General features: G+C 45.6%; 1 protein-coding gene across 1 annotated transcript in view; it reads left to right on the plus strand.

Moving 5' to 3' along the window:
* Positions 1 to 964: 964 nt before the first annotated feature.
* Positions 965 to 16934, plus strand: part of FAM131B (family with sequence similarity 131 member B) — a 32451-nt gene continuing 16481 nt past the window's right edge. Inside the window, exon 1 of the mRNA XM_050981589.1 lies at positions 965 to 1139. The gene's annotated coding sequence lies outside the window, so the exon portion shown is untranslated. The remainder of the gene's footprint in view (positions 1140 to 16934) is intronic.

Genomic DNA, 16934 nt, shown 5'->3' on the forward strand with positions numbered 1-16934 from the left:
CCCGCGGCCCGCTCCGGGGGCAGATCGGACCGCGGGGAAGCGCCGTCCTCCCGCCGGATGGCTGCTGGGGCAGCTCCCGCAGTCCCTGCGGGCTGAGCTGCGGCGGGACCGCACCAGCACCGGCACCGGCACCGGTACCGGTGGGCCGGACCGGCTCAGCCGCGCGGGAGCGCGCCGAGCGCGCCCCGGGGGAGGCGCGGCGCGGCCGCTGGGGGGCTGCCGGTAACTGAGTCGGGTCCGCAAATGTAGTTACCGGGAAACCGCGCCCGCCCCGCCTCCATCCATCCATGCATCCATCCACGCATCCATCCATGCAACCATCCATCCCCAGCGCCCCTCGCTGCTACTGCTTCTTCTTAAGGGGACGCGCCAGCTGCTCACCCACCTCACCCCGTCCCCACTTGCTTTACTCTTACAGGGACAAGCCCGCTGCCCACCCGCCTCCCCCCTCCGCTCCCGGCCTGCGGCACCGCCCGCCGCTCACCTGTGCCCGCCCCGCTCCCCCGGCGGGCGGGAGGGGCCCCACTCCCCCCACGCTCCGTGCGCATCCCGCACGGATGCGCACCTGTCCCGTCCCGTCTCGCCCGCCCGCCGGGGTCCCTCGCCTCCGCCCCGCCGCCGGCCCGGCCCGTCCCGCGCTCCCCGCGGGCAGAGGGGCGGCCCGGCCCGGCCGGCGCTGCCTCCCCTCCCCGGGCCGCGGAGGGCGGCAGCCAATCGGCGCGGCGCTGCCGGGCCGAGCTGTTTACCCAATCTCAGCCCGCCCCCCGTCGGGGAGCCGGGAGCGGGGGGCGGGCGGGCAGCGGGTCTCGGCGGCGGCACCGGCGGGGACGCGGCAGCGGACGGGGAGCCGCGCGGGGCGCGGCGCAGAGCGCGGAGGCGCGGCGGGGGCAGATGCCAGCCTGGCCCGCGGGCTCCCCGCCCGCCCGCCCGCCTCGCCCCGGCGGCGGCACCCCGCGCTCCTACCTGACCATGACCCCGCACCGCTCCCCGCTGGGCCACCCCGGCATTTCCCGCTGAAGGGACCGGCTCCTTTCCGACCTCCGCCGCTCCTCGCCTTCTCCGCCTACTCGCTGCTGAGGCTGCCGCCTCTCCCCGGAGCCCCGCCGGAGTGATGGGCTGCATCGGATCCCGCACCGTGGGTAAGGCGTTGGCGGGGACGGCGCCAGAGGATGCTCGGGCAGCCGCGGCCCCCGCCCGGATACCCGCGCGGCAGCCCCCGGCCGGGCGGGTGGCGGGTCGCCCCTCGCTGCCCCCCTCCCTGCTGCCCGTGCAGCGCCATTAGCTGCGTGCGACCCTTCCCCACCTCGGTCTCCCGTGGCGTGGCGGGGCTGCGCGGAGCCGCTGGCCTAGGTGCTGGCAGCGGGGCGGCGGGACGTGCCCGGGGCCGGGGGTCGTCTGCCCGTGTCACCCGTGACGAAAGGTCGCCAAACATGTGGGTCAGTGCGGCGCCTCCGGAGAAGGGGGTGGGTGCGGGGCGTGCCGTTCCGTGCCGTGCTTCCCGAAGCGGGATCAGGCGGCCGGCGGCTGGCTCCTTTGCTCGGTAAGGGTTTATTGTTATCCGAGGATACATAACGTTGCGTGATCTGCACGTCTTCTTGTCTCCCCCTTCCCCCTGCGTTGACTTCAATGGAGAAGAGCAAACAAAACTGAATCCCTTCACTCTCGCAGAGCTATTGCGAGGGGACACGGGGAGGGACCGCATCCTTCCGCTGAGCCATGCCATGCACATTTTTAACCAAAAGATCCTAAGCCTTCAGGCTGTGTAACCCATCTCTCCCCTCCTACACGCATGCAGATACCAAGAGGTCCCCTGATCTTTAAGCAGAGGCATCTACAGGTAAACACAGCATTCTGGGCACACTTTTTTGCCTTCAGGAATTTTTTTTTTCTGTGCAAACCACAGGTACAGTTCTATCAGTTACAAGGGGATATATAATTCAATATGCCAAAAGAATCTCTGAGAGCAAAACAGAGTTCATTTGGCAGTACATCTTGGTCCCAAGCCGTCGGCTCTGTCTCTCCCAAGAGCACACAGGCATCCGTGGGGAAAAGGAGACCTCTGAGGACATCAGGTTTGCACCACCGCCCCAGATGGAGGGACTGTGTCGCCCCGGAGAAAATCTGAGGGACTATGTCAAAGCCTGATGCCGTGACACTTCTTGTCTCAGTGGGAAAGCCCTTTGTGAGCACTTGCAGGGAACCATCTACTCCTGCAGCAGCAAACTTTAAACTACAGAATCCAGTTTCTACTTTGGGAATTAATTCCTGTATCTAGCCTATGTCTCTCAGTGGTCTCAAATGTCCTTATGACCTAGAGAAATCTCTTACGTGTCTGCATGGCAAAGATCACTGCAATATTTCCCTTGAGGTTCTTCAAGCTCACCTGGATCAGTGTCTCTATAGCATATCAGGACATGTGTTGCCTCCATCTCCTGCCTTGCCCCTATCCTCCACACACCCACGCTGCTGAGGACATTATTATTCTGCTAGCTGGGTAATTATTGATATGCCTTTTATCGATGTCTGTCTGAACAGGCAGCGTTAATTCTTGGTCTCTCTTCCCACAATGCTGTTGAAATAAAGAACAAACATGCATTTACTAACATCCACTCTCCACTGCAGAATGTGGTTAAGCTGTCGTACAAACTGCAGGTGTTTGTTCTGTGCGTGGCAGCGTTTTTATGATCTGTGACTTGGAGTCTATGTTACAAAAAAAACCCTGGTATAACTGAGCTGTTGCAAGTATCATTCTCATATGGGATTATATATGTGTGTTTGTATATATATTTATAAATGTCATACAGTTGTGTGGGCATAGATGAAAACAGAAAATAGCATCTATGCTGTGTCGATGGGATAACGATAACTGAAAATTCACTTTGCAAATTGCAGTCCTTCAATACAGACCTTAATGGTACAGATGTTTGAGTTCTCATATGATAGCAATTTTTGGTTAGTGTGACACACGTTCATTCTTGATGGCGATAGCTCAGTGGACTTTAGGCACCTATTTATACACTTAACTGAGGAGTTTTTCTTGCCCTGGTGTTATGAAGGCGTGTGCTAAGGGGGATTGCACAGCTATGATTCTGGTCTCTGTGGGAGTCAGATATGAATGTAGTAATACTGTCTGATGCCTGCTTCATGTGCAGCTTTTACACTGCTTTGCTATAGAAGGGACTTTTTCTCCTGTCAGTCCTAGAGGCTGGATTTAGTGAAGGTGGGATCCTTGAATTTTAGTTGGACTACTCCACCTAAGGAATTTTGTTCAGAACAATTCTTTCTTGGCAGCCTAGATTTTTGGCTCCAGCCTTCCTGGAGTTATTTTAGAGGATTCTTCAGACATATTTTCTTCGAGCTGGAAATCAAAGCTTTGAAGTACTAGGTCTGAGCTCTTGGATGTTGTTGGAAACTAACATCCTAGCGTGAGCAGAGCTTTGTGTTCTCTCTTCCAGGTGTATCTGGTTAGATTTTTGCAGCATTAGTTCAGTATACAGCCTCTGTATTGGCTTCCCAAGACCAGGTAGGTCCCAGAGAAGGGAGTGCTATGCTTCTATTGGTTTTATCTTGGAATTTACATGGAGCAGATTTTGAACTCAGAATTCAAGAGGTTTTAATTAGTGATAGAAAGCTCATAATCAGTCACATTTAGTTTATTCACCACGCAAGGGCCAGTGCAGGATTGTGCCCTGAGCTTGCTCCGGGCCTTTTTCCATTCCAATTTTAAGCAAGCCACATGATTTCTTCATCTCCCGCAGGGGTGTTTTACTATGATCTAGTTAGATGTCATAGTTTGCACATGTTTAGTGATGTGCAACTTTATATTTTCTTTCCTAAATATGAGTTTTCTGGTTATTTCACCCTGGAGAAAAGTAGTTGAGAGGGTAATAACAGAGCAGCTCCATATGTGATAATTTGAAATAGAGTCACAGAGTATATTTAAATTTTACAGAGGACACCAGAATGGCAATGATCACATTATGATTTCTAAGGTATGGAAAAAGCTGAAAAGTGATCTTAAAAGGCTAACCTGATACCCAGTCACCTTCTCCACAGTCACATCTCAATGTCATACATGTGCTTTGTGTAACGTGGCATGATAGCAATTACACAATGAGAAGTGGAGGTGGCTTCTTCCTCCGGTAATGGCTGCAGGTCATGTCTGTGATACCCCATCGTAGTTCCTAGAGAGCTGCCTAACAACTCTCATCATAGCTGGGTCTCAGTTTCGGGAGTATAGAGGAGAATTTTCACTGAGGTTGCTGGACAACTAAGGCTGTAAAATCCATCTAGGAGCTTGAAGATATTTGAGTGCCAAAGACCATCTAAATGCCAAAGATCAGCTTGGTTGGTGTCTGTAACTGAGTTAGCCAAGTTTAGGGTTTCAGGTCTGCATAGGTGTCTGAATGCATTGCAAGTGTACCTTTGACTACAGCTTAGACATCTCCTAACACTGGCTGTTCTGATTGGTGTGGCAGGGTTTCTCTTAGTTCCTTGAATGGATTCAAATTAATAGAAAGCTCAAGCCTGTTAAGCTCAGGATTGCTGTCTCTTGGTTTTCCAGTGATTTCTCTGATTTCTCTCACGTCTTTGCTCAGAAGCCTGCAGCAAACGTGTTTTGTGAATGTGATGTAAAATGGTGGGAAAATATTCAAGACATTACAAACTAATAGTACTTTTGGAGTGTGGGAGAGGAGAAACTGGAGTTGCTCACACTGAGGGTCAGGAAAAGCTTTTTGGCTGTGAGAAGTGTCAAAAGCGCTGTAACATGTTTCCCAGAGGGGTTGTTCAGTATCCATTCTTTGAGGTTTTCAGGGGATATCAGGGACTGGATAAAGCCATGAGTAATCTGGTCTAACCTCATAGCTGACTCTCCTCTGAACTGGAGTTTTCACCTCAGGAGGCACCATCCAACCTAATCATCTTGTGATCCCGTGCTTAGGGTCTAAACCTTGGAGTGGTTGCCTCTCTGAGTCAGGTTGGACTCACTGCTTTAGTCTTGCTCTGCTGGAGGACCTCAGGTCTTCCATATGCCATCAGTTCACTCCTACAGGCTGCCCCCATCACCACTTTCCTTTAACTCCTGAGAGTGCCGCGTGTCGCAGAATTCCTCACCACGATAGCCCCAGCTGCCAGCTGCAGCCCTCCCTCTCGGTGTGGTTTTGGTCTGGCAGTTTTGTTAGAAGCAGCCCAAGCAGCAGCTAGGCTGGTGCATGGAGCATCAGTCACTGACCGTGCAGGCTGCAAAAGGCAGCGTGCTCCATTGTTAATGAATTGTTCAGGCTCTGGGTCAGGTGTGACCTGCCAAAGCCAGGTACCTGGCTCGCTGGGCTCCCCTTCACTGGGAATGGTCAGTGTCCTGTTGGAGGCAGGAGTTTGTACTTCCCACTGGATGATCTCTGTTAAGTGTAACTGAGTGGCTCATAGCACCCACAGCAGGAGAGATGGAGCCAAAGACCTCCCACTCCTAATCCAGCCACTTTAGATTCAGCAGAGTGGGAGCAGGGTAGGAGGCTGACAAAAAAGGGGTAAAGCAGCTGGAGCAAGCAGTGAACATCCCCTGCATTTTTCTACTTACTTATTCCCCCCCCCCCCCAGATCTGTAGGTGTGTGAAGTGAGATCTGGAATGGCAAGTGTGGTCTACACACTTGGAGTGTGAAAAAGTGAGACACCTACTCTGCATGCATACCTCACACATATCAAGTATGTTATCAAGGTGTCCAGTTCCTGCCTCCTTCACCTCCAACATCTGAGTAAATCAGTGAAAAGGAGTAAAGAGAGGAGAAGCCTCAGAAAGGAGATGGTAATGCAGAGGGAAACTGAGTCACGGAAGTAGGAATAATTTCATTTAGTTGCATGCCCACAGGTGGAAGGGGAAGGAGCACAGAGCTCTGTGTAGAAACTGTAGGTGATGTGTGTAAAAGAGTGGGAATACATGAAAAGGGGCATCGGGGTATCTTGTTCCTCCCTTACTTGGGATAGGGACAAACAGAACAGAGGGACAAAGGGACACCTTCCAGATCAGATGGCTTTGTGGTTGGTCTCACTTCACTACTTGTATTTCTTCCCAGTCTGGCTTTTCCTCTTTCGAGCAGTTCTCAATCTGATCACTTTCAGAAACTCAAGCAGAGGGCTCAGGGATGAGAACTTGTTTCTCCCAGTAAGATTCTGGGCAGAGACCATCTCCCAGACCCAGCAGCTGGTTGTTCTGAAGGCTGTACAAACAGGTGATCTCTGAGACCTCCCTCTCTTGTCAGGGTTTCTGAAATGCAGGTGGGTGGTTTCAAAGTTGTGGTGGGGAGAGGCTGGCAAAGAGCATGATTGCATAAGCCTGGCTTTTTAAAGGAAACAGTCCTAAAAAATACGTGTGCAAGGTGAGGATGTGTCAGAAAGAGTCATTAGTAACAGAAAACAGTCTTTGGCATGTTCCTGATTGATGTAAGACTTTTGTGTGTGTAGAATGCAACAGATGTGATTTGAGGAACAGAACTGAGGAAGAGCATACTCATTTTGTGAACTCCTCTGGACAGTAATATTGCAAAAATTATGAGAGAAATTACCAAGGAGCTGATGGAAGAATGGAAGTAATGAATTCATTGGCATGATAGAGCTGGGAGTCTTAATTCTATAGACTGATGTGTATTGAAGCAGAAGAAGTGAGCTAATCAATAAGTGTTTTAGGCCTGCTTTCTTGGGGAGACATAGAAAAAATAGTTTTCAGGTCATTTAATAAGGTTGTGTTCTCCAGCAGCAAACAGATGTGATTTTAGATTGATACTTAACCAATTTAAGATAATTCACACTCATGGGTTTTTAAGCACTTCGATAAAAAGTCGAAGCTTTATTTCATAAGGTCTTGAAATAGTGAAGAAGGTCTCGAGTGAAAAGCTGGGGTGTTAGCACAGCTTTAAAGGTTTTGTGAGATGACCTATTTAATTTTCTCGATTAGTTAAAATTTCCAATAAAATATTAGAAGGCAAATATATCAGTGAGAATGGGCTTATACAAAACACAGCCTGTCAAGCTAACTTAATTTCATGACTTTATGAGACTCCCTGCAGCCAAGTAGTTCTCTCATAGAAGTACTTTACCTACAGTTGTGTTCGTGGAGGTAAAATGTGAGATTGGTGAAAGATCCAACCTCTAATGAGCTAGCAGTCAGCTTAGAACCACATGATTCTTAGTTAGTATATGAGTACAGTACATTCTAAGTGCATCTAAATTCAATAGATAGCAAAATAGTAACGAGGAAGGAATAATCGCTGAAAAACCTGTGGCTCTAATTTTGCCAAGTACCGTGTGATTTTACATAATGCTCAAAATCCTGAGGGAGATCTAAAATACTGATAAACTTGATAGTGTTTGCAATGACTGGAAGAACTGCTAAAAATGAAAGTAGCAAATGGAAAGGATAAAGCACTGATAGGGAAGAGTTTTATTCATTTTAATTACTGACAGACAGTGTGTGTTTCAATCTAACCAAATATGACTTAATCTAAATATCTAAAGGCAGAGTGTGAATAGTGTTTACAGGACCAGAACTCTCTGTTGGAAAGCAGTCACACTAAATAAGCTTATAAATACTGGAACTGGTAATCAGTAGGTCAACAGCTACTGCTGAGATGCTGCAGCCAAGGAAGCTGATGTGGTTCTTTGATCTTGAATATTGAATAGGAGGAGAGAAAAGCATATTTTCTCTGCATTTGGCACTTGTGAAAAAAAAAATATTTTTCATCTAGTTTGTCTAATTCTATTATTATCACTTTGAGAAATACCACGGAACTGAAGTATGACAAGAAAATAAACATAGAACCGTGAATAAAAACTTACAGAAGTGACTTGATGACAGTCCTTAAGTGTTTGATTGAAGAAAAAAACGACCTCGATGTCATCTGACTCTTCAACCTAGTAGAAAACTGTTAAGATGTGAGAGAAGGATGGCAGATACATTCAGATTGGAAATGAGGCAAAAACCAAACAGTAAAAATACTGAATTATTGGTGTAGTTTACTGAGAGTTGTACTGAGCCCTCTGTCACATGAACACAATAAAATCAAGATTTTAAAAAAAGCTCTTGTTCAAGCACAACAACAGAAAGTATAATTAACAAAGGGAATGCATTTAGCCTCTCTTATTTTAAGGAAGTCCAATTAGATGAAGAGGATGTTTCTCTCTGAGTTTAAGCTACACGTTCCCAGGTCCAGGAGTATGCCAGACTTTTAAATGAAGCATAATTTTTATATCCTGAAACGAATGGGGTTGTATTTGCAGATGCTGATCAGACATAGCTCATGGGGAAAGTTTCAGTTCAAAATTTCTAAAATGTGCTGGAGAAAACAGTTTGGTGACCCAAATGGTGAGCATATGGATTGACAGTCCACATAGGAAAAAGAGTTTTAGGGTTTGTACTACTGGCCATTGATGTTCACTGGCCAGGTTGGTGACAGAAAGCTGTGACAGGCAGAGGAGGATCAAAGAGGCTGTGGAAGCAGGAAGCTCTGCAGGCTGCAGATTGAATGTTTACTTCAGGAGCTATTCAAAGAGCCTGTAAAAGGCAAATAACTTGCCTTTTGTAATGATTAGGAGGACTTAGTGCGTGGTGTTACTACTAAAGAGGCTTCAGGTGACTCAGAGATTAAAACCATAGCAGAATATCACCACCCTCCACCCCCAGCCTCAAAAACCCAACAATTTTGGATCTGTTCATTGTGGAAGAAGTTGTAGAATTTTATCCTGTGGAACCTTTTCTTGTTTGAGATGCATCACATCAGCTTTAGATCAAAGCCTCAGTGAGGTTATAGAGCAGGTAGACAGCAAAGTGGTCAGATGATATTCCTGTGAGACTTCTGGAGAAGTTTGAGGCTGAAGGAGCTGAGCTGCAGATTGTTATCTGTAATGCTTTCCAGTTGCTTTGGTACAAGAAGATTGGAAGGTAGATGATGTGATGCCAGTTTTTAAAATGATTTTGGGATCTGGAGAACTGCAAGCTAGTAAACAAGATATGCCTAGGGGGCAAGCTAATAAACATTACTCTGAAGAACAGAATTAGTGTAAGCATGGAGAGATAAGATGTTCTGAGAAAGAGTTAACCCTGCAGTTGTTAGTTGATATCACAATTTATAAGTCTTAGAAGGGGTCAATAAGCAATATTGACAGAGGAGGTCCAGTGGCAGTAGTCCACTTGGATTTGCCAAGCACATTTGTAAAGGTCACTTACCCCAGGCTGTTAAAAGACATAAATCTGCTGTTGAATCAGAGAAGTTCCTTGAGTAGCCGGGTAAAGATAGGAAACAAGGATTAGCAGGAAATGTCCATTTTTCACAGGGATACTTTTTTCAGATTTGTGCATATCCATAAATGATACAAATATTTTTTCAGAGATGTGCATTTCTGTAAATGACATGAAAAAGGGGAAGGGCTACGTAGTGAGGTCACAAACTATGATAATAAAGTAATCATTTGGGGGAGCAGACAGAAAACTGCATGGAGTGATTTGAGAAAGGATTTCACAATATCAAATTACTAGGTGATTTGATTTCACAATATCGAGTGACATAAATTGTGGGTGAAATTTGGGATAAGGGTAAAATGATGCACGCAGGCAAAGCAATTCTAGAGTTACATTTGCAATGATGGAGGTTCTGAGTTTGCTGTTATAATGTGTGGCTTAATGCTTAGTACCACTAAAAATGCCAACCAAATGTTAGCAATTAGGAAGAGAATAAGAGAATAAAATGAGAAATTGCATTATACTATGCATCTATCCATATGGTTCCTTTGTTTTGATATTTTATAATGCATTGACCTTAATGGTCTATTCCCATTTCAGAAAGGCCATAATCAAAGACTGGGAAAGGTTCAGAAAGGGGTAGGAAAGACAATCAAAGGTATTGTGTGGCTAATATGAAAGGAGCCATTTAAATAGGGATTTCTCAAGTGTGGAAATGTGATGGTTAAGGATATGACAGATATCTAAAAAATCATGAATTTTCTCTGGGATAGGAACAGCATGGAGAAAATGATGAGGGAAGACTATTTAATTATCAATTTTAAAACAGAGCCTAAACATCAAACAAAACTAGCAAGTGGCAAGTTTAAAGCAAATAAAAGTCATCATTTCTTCATATAACACAGAATTAAATTGTGGAAGTACTTGACACAGGATGGTACGGGTACTGAAAGGCTTTTTTTTTATTTTACAAGTGAACAGATGAATCCTTTAAAGATGACTAAATACAGAGACAATGTCTGTCTTGGGAGCTACTTGAGGTGTAAATTGTGACAGGTTAGGACAGATATTCTGGGAAAATATCATGCTGTTTCCCCTGTTTGAATTGTTCCCTGTCTTACACATCCACTCCCACTTTAAGGACAAGCTGATACCCATCCCTAAAAAATACTAAATACCTCCTTTCCCACCCCTTCCCAAAAGAAGAAGAGAATTAAGAAAAGAAACTGGAGAGGGGAAAAACTCAATCACTGAGGAGTGGGGGGTGGGAAAAAGAAAACAGTAAGAAAAGAGAACAACAGGCTAAAACCTGGAAAGTAGGGAACCAAGGGGGAACAATGAGCAGAGCACCCCTGTATTTCCATGATATCTAGGAACTGGTAGGTGCTGCCTAGTCATGCCCTGCCCAGAGCACAGGAATAGAAATAGCACTGTTACTTTCTGGGATCTTGGAATTTCCTCCTCCTGGAGCTGGACATATCCAGCTTGGTGAGAAACAGAGGAGTTGAAAAAGAGGACCCAGAATTTAGTAGGTCTTGCGGTAGAAACTGTACAATAAAGATGTGAGAAGTGCAGCCAGAATCAAAATAATGAGTTTTGGAGGAGACAGAAGATTGGCATGTGTGGTGTGCCAGTCTCCCTCTGAGTGCAGAAAAGGCCTGACTCAGGGAGTCCTCTGAAGAAACTTGTGCCTTCTGCTTGATGAAGGATTTCCCCAGATGATGTTCCCAATGGACCATTGAATTAGCTAAAAGAAGGAACTGGCCACTGGGGTTCTTCATTCTCTTCTGACAATGAGTGGTCCTACAACCACGTGTCATGGGTCTAAGGGGCTGTTAACTGTGTTTGGATTTGAGGGGGAGGTTGAACAAATGATGTGTTTATGTGGCAGAGGGTGATGGCTGTTCCCTTGAGTGGAGATCAGGGGGGCCTCTTGAGCAGTAGGTACCCCCTGTGTAGGTGTGGATGCCCTCAGGGACAGCAGGGAAAATCATGGGGTGGCATTAGGGGTCACTGTGATGGTGTTTGTGATGGGGAGATGTGTCCTCACCTGAGCAGGTGCAGGGCTGGGCATTCAGTGCTTGCAGCTCTGCCTGCTGAGCTCAGCCCCTGCAGTCTCACTGCCAGCAGCTCTTGGTCATTTTCCCCAGTTGCTGCAGGAGCTGTGGAGCTCTGGAGAGGACACCTGAAGCCCTGCTGGTGGCTTTCTAGGATTGGGAACAGTTTCTCTTACCAGATATCTGCTGGAAATACAATACAGCAGAGAGGAATCAGACCAGGAGTTTCCTGGAGTGTGTGTAAGAACTTCCTGACACAGCTGGTGAGTGTGCCAACTAGGGAAGGCACCTGCTGGAGCTGTTGTTTGTGGACAGGGAAGGACTTGTGGGTGATGTGGTGGTTGGAGGCGGTCTTGGGCACAGCCATCACAAAATGAGAGAGTTTTTGATGCTCAGAGCAGTAAGGAGGGGGATCAGCAGAACTGCACCTCGGACTTAAGGAGGTCAGACTTTGACTTGTTCAGGAGGCTGTTTGACAGAGTCCCTTAAGAGGCAGTCCTGAAGGGCAGAGGAGTCCAGGAGGGCTGGATGTTCTTCAAGAGGATATCATAAAGGTGCAGAAGCCATGTGCTGAGAAATGAGCTGGTGGGGAAAAAGACCAAAGCTTAGTCTGAACCTCAGGAAATAAAGAGAGTGTTTCACCTTTGGAAGAAGGGGCAGGTCATTCAGGAAGATTACAAGGATGGTGTGAGGTTGTGCAGAGAGAAAATTAGAAAGGCCAAAGACCAGCCAGGATTTAGTCTGACTGCTGCCATAAAAGGCAATAAAAATGTTTCTGTAAATGCATAAGCAGCCAAAGGAGGGCTAAGGAGAATCTTCATCCTTTATTGGATGTGGAGGAAAAGATAGTGGAAAAAAAAGAGAAAAAGGCTGAGGTATACACTTTGTTTTTTGGGGACAGTGGTGGCAGGGAGTCAGCAGCCTCAGTGCCTCCTGTCTGGCTCTGACCAGTGCTGCTGTCCCAAAACCAGATGCTTTGTGAGGACTGCGACCAAGTGTGTGATGGCTGTGGTGGAGAAGGTGTAGCCACCTGGCTGTAAATCCTGGGGCTGCCGGGTGAGGAGGGTGGAGCTTGAGACTGACAGGCAGCCACTGCCCCCGTGTGCTCCTGTTTGGAGAGGCTCTGGTTTTGTCCATTCCACGAAGAGGGACCAGGAGCATCCCTGAGGTGGGAAAGGTGCCTTGTGATCTGCTGGTTGCCTCTTGAGGAGCACTGGGGGTGGTTCTTCTTTCCCACTGCTAAGGATGAAACTACAGCATGAAGATGGCACATCTAATAGTATTCCTGTGCTCCAGGACAGTGCCCACGTGACATGCTGGCTACAGAGGGATTAAAATTTAAACACTTATGGAGAGCAATGTATGCAATTCCTGCTGCATATTACTTCTGTAAGGCTGGCTACAGGCCAGCCAGCAGGGGCTGCTACCTTGGTTCATATCGACGTTTTCGTACTTACTGTGCAGAGTGAGGGCCCTGGGGACACATTCCCTGCACTTGAGAGAAGCAGAGAAGAATGAGGAGAAACCCATCGCTGCTGTTCACACTGGCTGATACTTGTTCTGCAAATGAGACAGTGCTCTGAGGTCTGGTGTTCTTTGAGTTTGTGTTAATTGGATGTGTTTCGTTTTGCAGTAGCTCCCTAGCCCACGTGGCATGATGGCTTCTCAGAGCAGAGCTCCTTGTGTCTAGCATTAGGCTCTCTGCTCATCTTTTACTTAAAGATATGCAGTAGCCTTTAGTATTGGTTTGACAGTGTTTCCAGTCAAGAAGAACATTGTAGGTTTTAGGACTTTGTTCATTAATTCTGTCTCCTAAACAGCTCTGAAAAAGGATCTACCTGCAGGGAGAGGTAGAATGGTCTGGAAAAGTACTCAACTTATCCAAATTCAAAGCAAAGATCCTGAGAACTGCCCATCTGATTCCTAATCACAGAGACGTGCCAGAGCTGTAGGTGTTTCCATTTTTTATCAGAAATTTGAAAGACATCTGTTTTGTGGACACCAAGACATTTCTCTGCCTTGATGAGCACCAAACTGTTCAGCTCTGTCTCCTCCACCTAAGCAGGGTTTTTTTCTGTTTCTCTTCCACAACTGACCCTGTGGGTAGGTGCCAGCAGCGGATAACCAATTTTTATGCTTCCTTATGCAGTACAAGCTAGAATTCCTACAGAGTTAGGTGAATAACTTGGGTTGATGGATTTCTCAGCTTTACCTGAGAGAATTTGAGTGCTTCCTTCAGAGGTTCACCTCAGGGACAGCTCTGGTGGCAGAGGTTAATTCCTTTCCTTGATGACCTTTTGGATAGCTTTGGTTGGCTCTGTGTAAAGCAGGCAGGGAGGGAGAAGGTTTCTATGGTTATTCCAGCCACCCATCTGTCAGTCCTTCCCAGTAGTTTCAACTGCTTTAATTTCAGCCACATTTGACAAGCACGATGGTGTTGTGTTTGACAAAGATACACACTCCCACGAGTATCATGAAAATTGGTATCAGGGAAGGAACAATTTAAAGACTGATCATAATTACTGCAATTACATTTGTTGTTTTCTTAGTTGTTCGGGGTGGGGGGTGGTGGAAGGGAATGGAAAGGAATAATTGAACCATTTACTCTAAAAATTCATCTTTACCAACATTAATGCTGGCTACCAGTATCAAATGACAAGGTTTCTACTCTCTGCTGGAAAGTAACATTTGAGAAACAGAAGAAAGTGTGCTGTCGGGGGATAATAGCAGTGCTGGAAAGTCATTGCTTAATTAAAATGTTTCTTTGTTAATTGGCATGACACATCAGAAAGCAAATAACACAAATACTTGTTCGGTATATGGTGTAGATCTTCACCAGCGTGATGTTCAGAAGGGAAAAACAAAATTTAAGACTCAAACTCTGTTCCTCTATTTGGTGTGGCACAAAATAGAGAAGACAAATTGGAGATGATGTTTGACATCCAGCACAGAATTACAACACAATAGATTATTAAAGGCTGTAGATCCAGGTTAAAGTCATGGATGCAAAAGCCTGATTCAAGCATGGACCTTGGTAAATGAACAAACTGTAGGCATAGGTACCAGATATAGAACCAATTAATGCACAGTGGAAACAGCAATTGAGAAAATGTCAAGAGAAAACCTAAGGAGAATGGGCTTGTTTAGATTTTTTGAGTAATTCAAAACAAGGTGAATTTCTTATGGTCACAGAATGCAAAGAAACTGAAAATATGACCAACTAAGAAACTCAGTGTCTTCATGGTACATTAAGGTATGTGGCAAAATGAGCTACAGAAGTAGTAAAAAAGCAGTAGTAATAGATCAGCAAGGTGAGGTGCAGTCATCCAGATGATTTCTGTATTTTTCCAGTGCATTCGTCAAAGTGTTCACTTTGCTTGGGAATACTCACTGCATGTATTCCCTAATTCCTGAGAGTCCCAAGTTAAAGTGCTCAGAAAACCCCAAATAAAGCAAGAAGGGGGGGAAAAGGATATTTTCTTTCCCTCACATTTTTTCCTCTTTAAATGCTTTTCATCTTTATTATTTAGAAAGGCTTGACTTAAAAATAAATCTTGATTTTTACCTTAGCAGTACTGTAAGAGGAAGAGGGATGATATTTTCCCCCAACGGCTTAAATGACTTGAGTTGGAATGTTACGTCAGTTGTAATGGAGACATCTTTTTTCTTATGAGTGTTTTTGCAGACTTTGTTTATATCTTATTTGTGTTAAAAAATACAAAGCAGCCATACTGTGAAATGATGTGGCTTAATGTATTTCGACTGCTTTCATTTTCCCTCTCTGCTTCATGTAATCACCTTTTCTTCAGCCATCTACTGAGTCTTCCAAAACAAGGATGAAATCTGTGATGTTAAAAAACCCCAAACCAAGTAACAAATTTTTAAATAAAATGAAGACAACTTTTAAAAGTTCAGTGAAAATGAATCCCCTCTATATCCTTTCTATACAGAAACAATGACAAGGTCAGAAACCCAGTTATCTTTCAACTTTCATCACCTCATTTCAGAACATCTGAATGAGAATGATAGTGTGTTTGTAAAAATTCCTCTTTAAAATTAGCTTTATGACCCACTCATTTAAAATTTCTTATCAGCTCTATATGGAGAAGAGCAAATACTATTCTGTAAGAGGTGATTGATCATAGATTTACAAATGGAATAGTCAGGGTGATTAGCAGAAGCTGGAATGGGAGATGGATAAGAGAAATTATACTGGAGAAGAAACATACCATTACAAAAGAAAAAAACTCTGTACTAATTGCAGGGAGAAGGAGGTTGACAAGAGGCTGGATAAAAAGAATACTAATTTACAAAGTACTGCTTTCAGTTTCTGTTTTCCCATTTTACTCTCCATACTTTTTTTTCTGATTTTCCATGTTTCTTTCCTTCTGTTTATCAGAGCAGAACTTGTTTTTTCACGTCTTGATCTAACATGAGTTAATGTTGCTCTTGCTATTTCTAGCAGGAGAGAAAAAATCCCCACTAACCTTTATCCAACTTTCAATAAGAGAAAGTAATGTTGCCCCGAGCCCAACATCAGTTAGACATTTTCTTTTCAACCAGTGTGTGTTGCTGTAACTTTCCAGCAGATATGACTGCATTTAAAGCCATTTAACAGATGTTAAAGAGTTATTTTCTCTCAATGTATTTCTCTCTTAGTACCTGTGAAACTGTTTGGACCAAGAATTTATCTTCAAAAATTATTCAGTCTCTGTAGAGCATGCAGAATCACATATTACTCATTCTTTTTCCCTGAACTAGGCTGCTGACCTGTTTCAGCTGGAGAGAAACAGTAGTAAATAAATTCTGTAGGTCTTCAGCTCTGCTATTACAGAACAGGTTTGGACTTTGAGACAAATAATTGTTTGATGTTCTTCAACCATTTGATGCTACCATCTGCCAGAATTGTGTTAATACTGGACAAGACAAAGTTCCTGGGAGACCTTATAGCACCTTCTATGACCTAAAGGGGGCCTGAAAGCTGGAGAGGGACACTTTATGAGGGCTTGGAGGGATAGTGCCAGGGGAAGAGGCTTCAGAATGGAAGTGGGTTGGTTTAAAATCGATAATAAGAAGAAATTCTTTACTGTGAGGATGGCAAGGCACTGGCACAGGTTGCCCAGAAGAGCTGTAGATGCCCCATCCCTGGGAGTGTTCAAGGCCAGGTTGGATGTGGCTCTGAGCAACCTGATCTGGTGAAAGGTATCCTTGTCTGTGTCAGCTGGGTGAAACTAGATGATTAATTTTAAGGTTCCTTCCAACCTAAACTGTTGTGTGGTTCTATGAATACTTTCCACATTCTGACACTTTAGGAAAACCATCAGTGGGCTTGCAGCATTGAGAGCAAAGGCTGAGTGTCATTTGTGGAACTCTGGGGCTGTCAAGTGACATGTGCTGAGTAAGAGGCTCCTCTTTCTTTGGCTGGGGCGGAGGTGTCTTTGCAGTGTATGCCCAGGATGGTGCTGCAGCCTGCTTGCAGTGTGTGCCAGGGTGGCTCCAGACTCACAGAAGGGCCACAGCACTGTGCTCAGAAAGAGCTGACAGTGCAGGAAAAAGACCTGGGGTAGACAGAGATGAAGCAGGTGTGACACTGTTACCTGCACCGAAGGGTTCTGTGCAGCTGCCTTCTGCTCGGGAGAGGTGACAT

This window comes from Serinus canaria, chromosome 1, assembly GCF_022539315.1.
Source record: "Serinus canaria isolate serCan28SL12 chromosome 1, serCan2020, whole genome shotgun sequence".
Lineage (NCBI taxonomy): Eukaryota > Metazoa > Chordata > Aves > Passeriformes > Fringillidae > Serinus > Serinus canaria.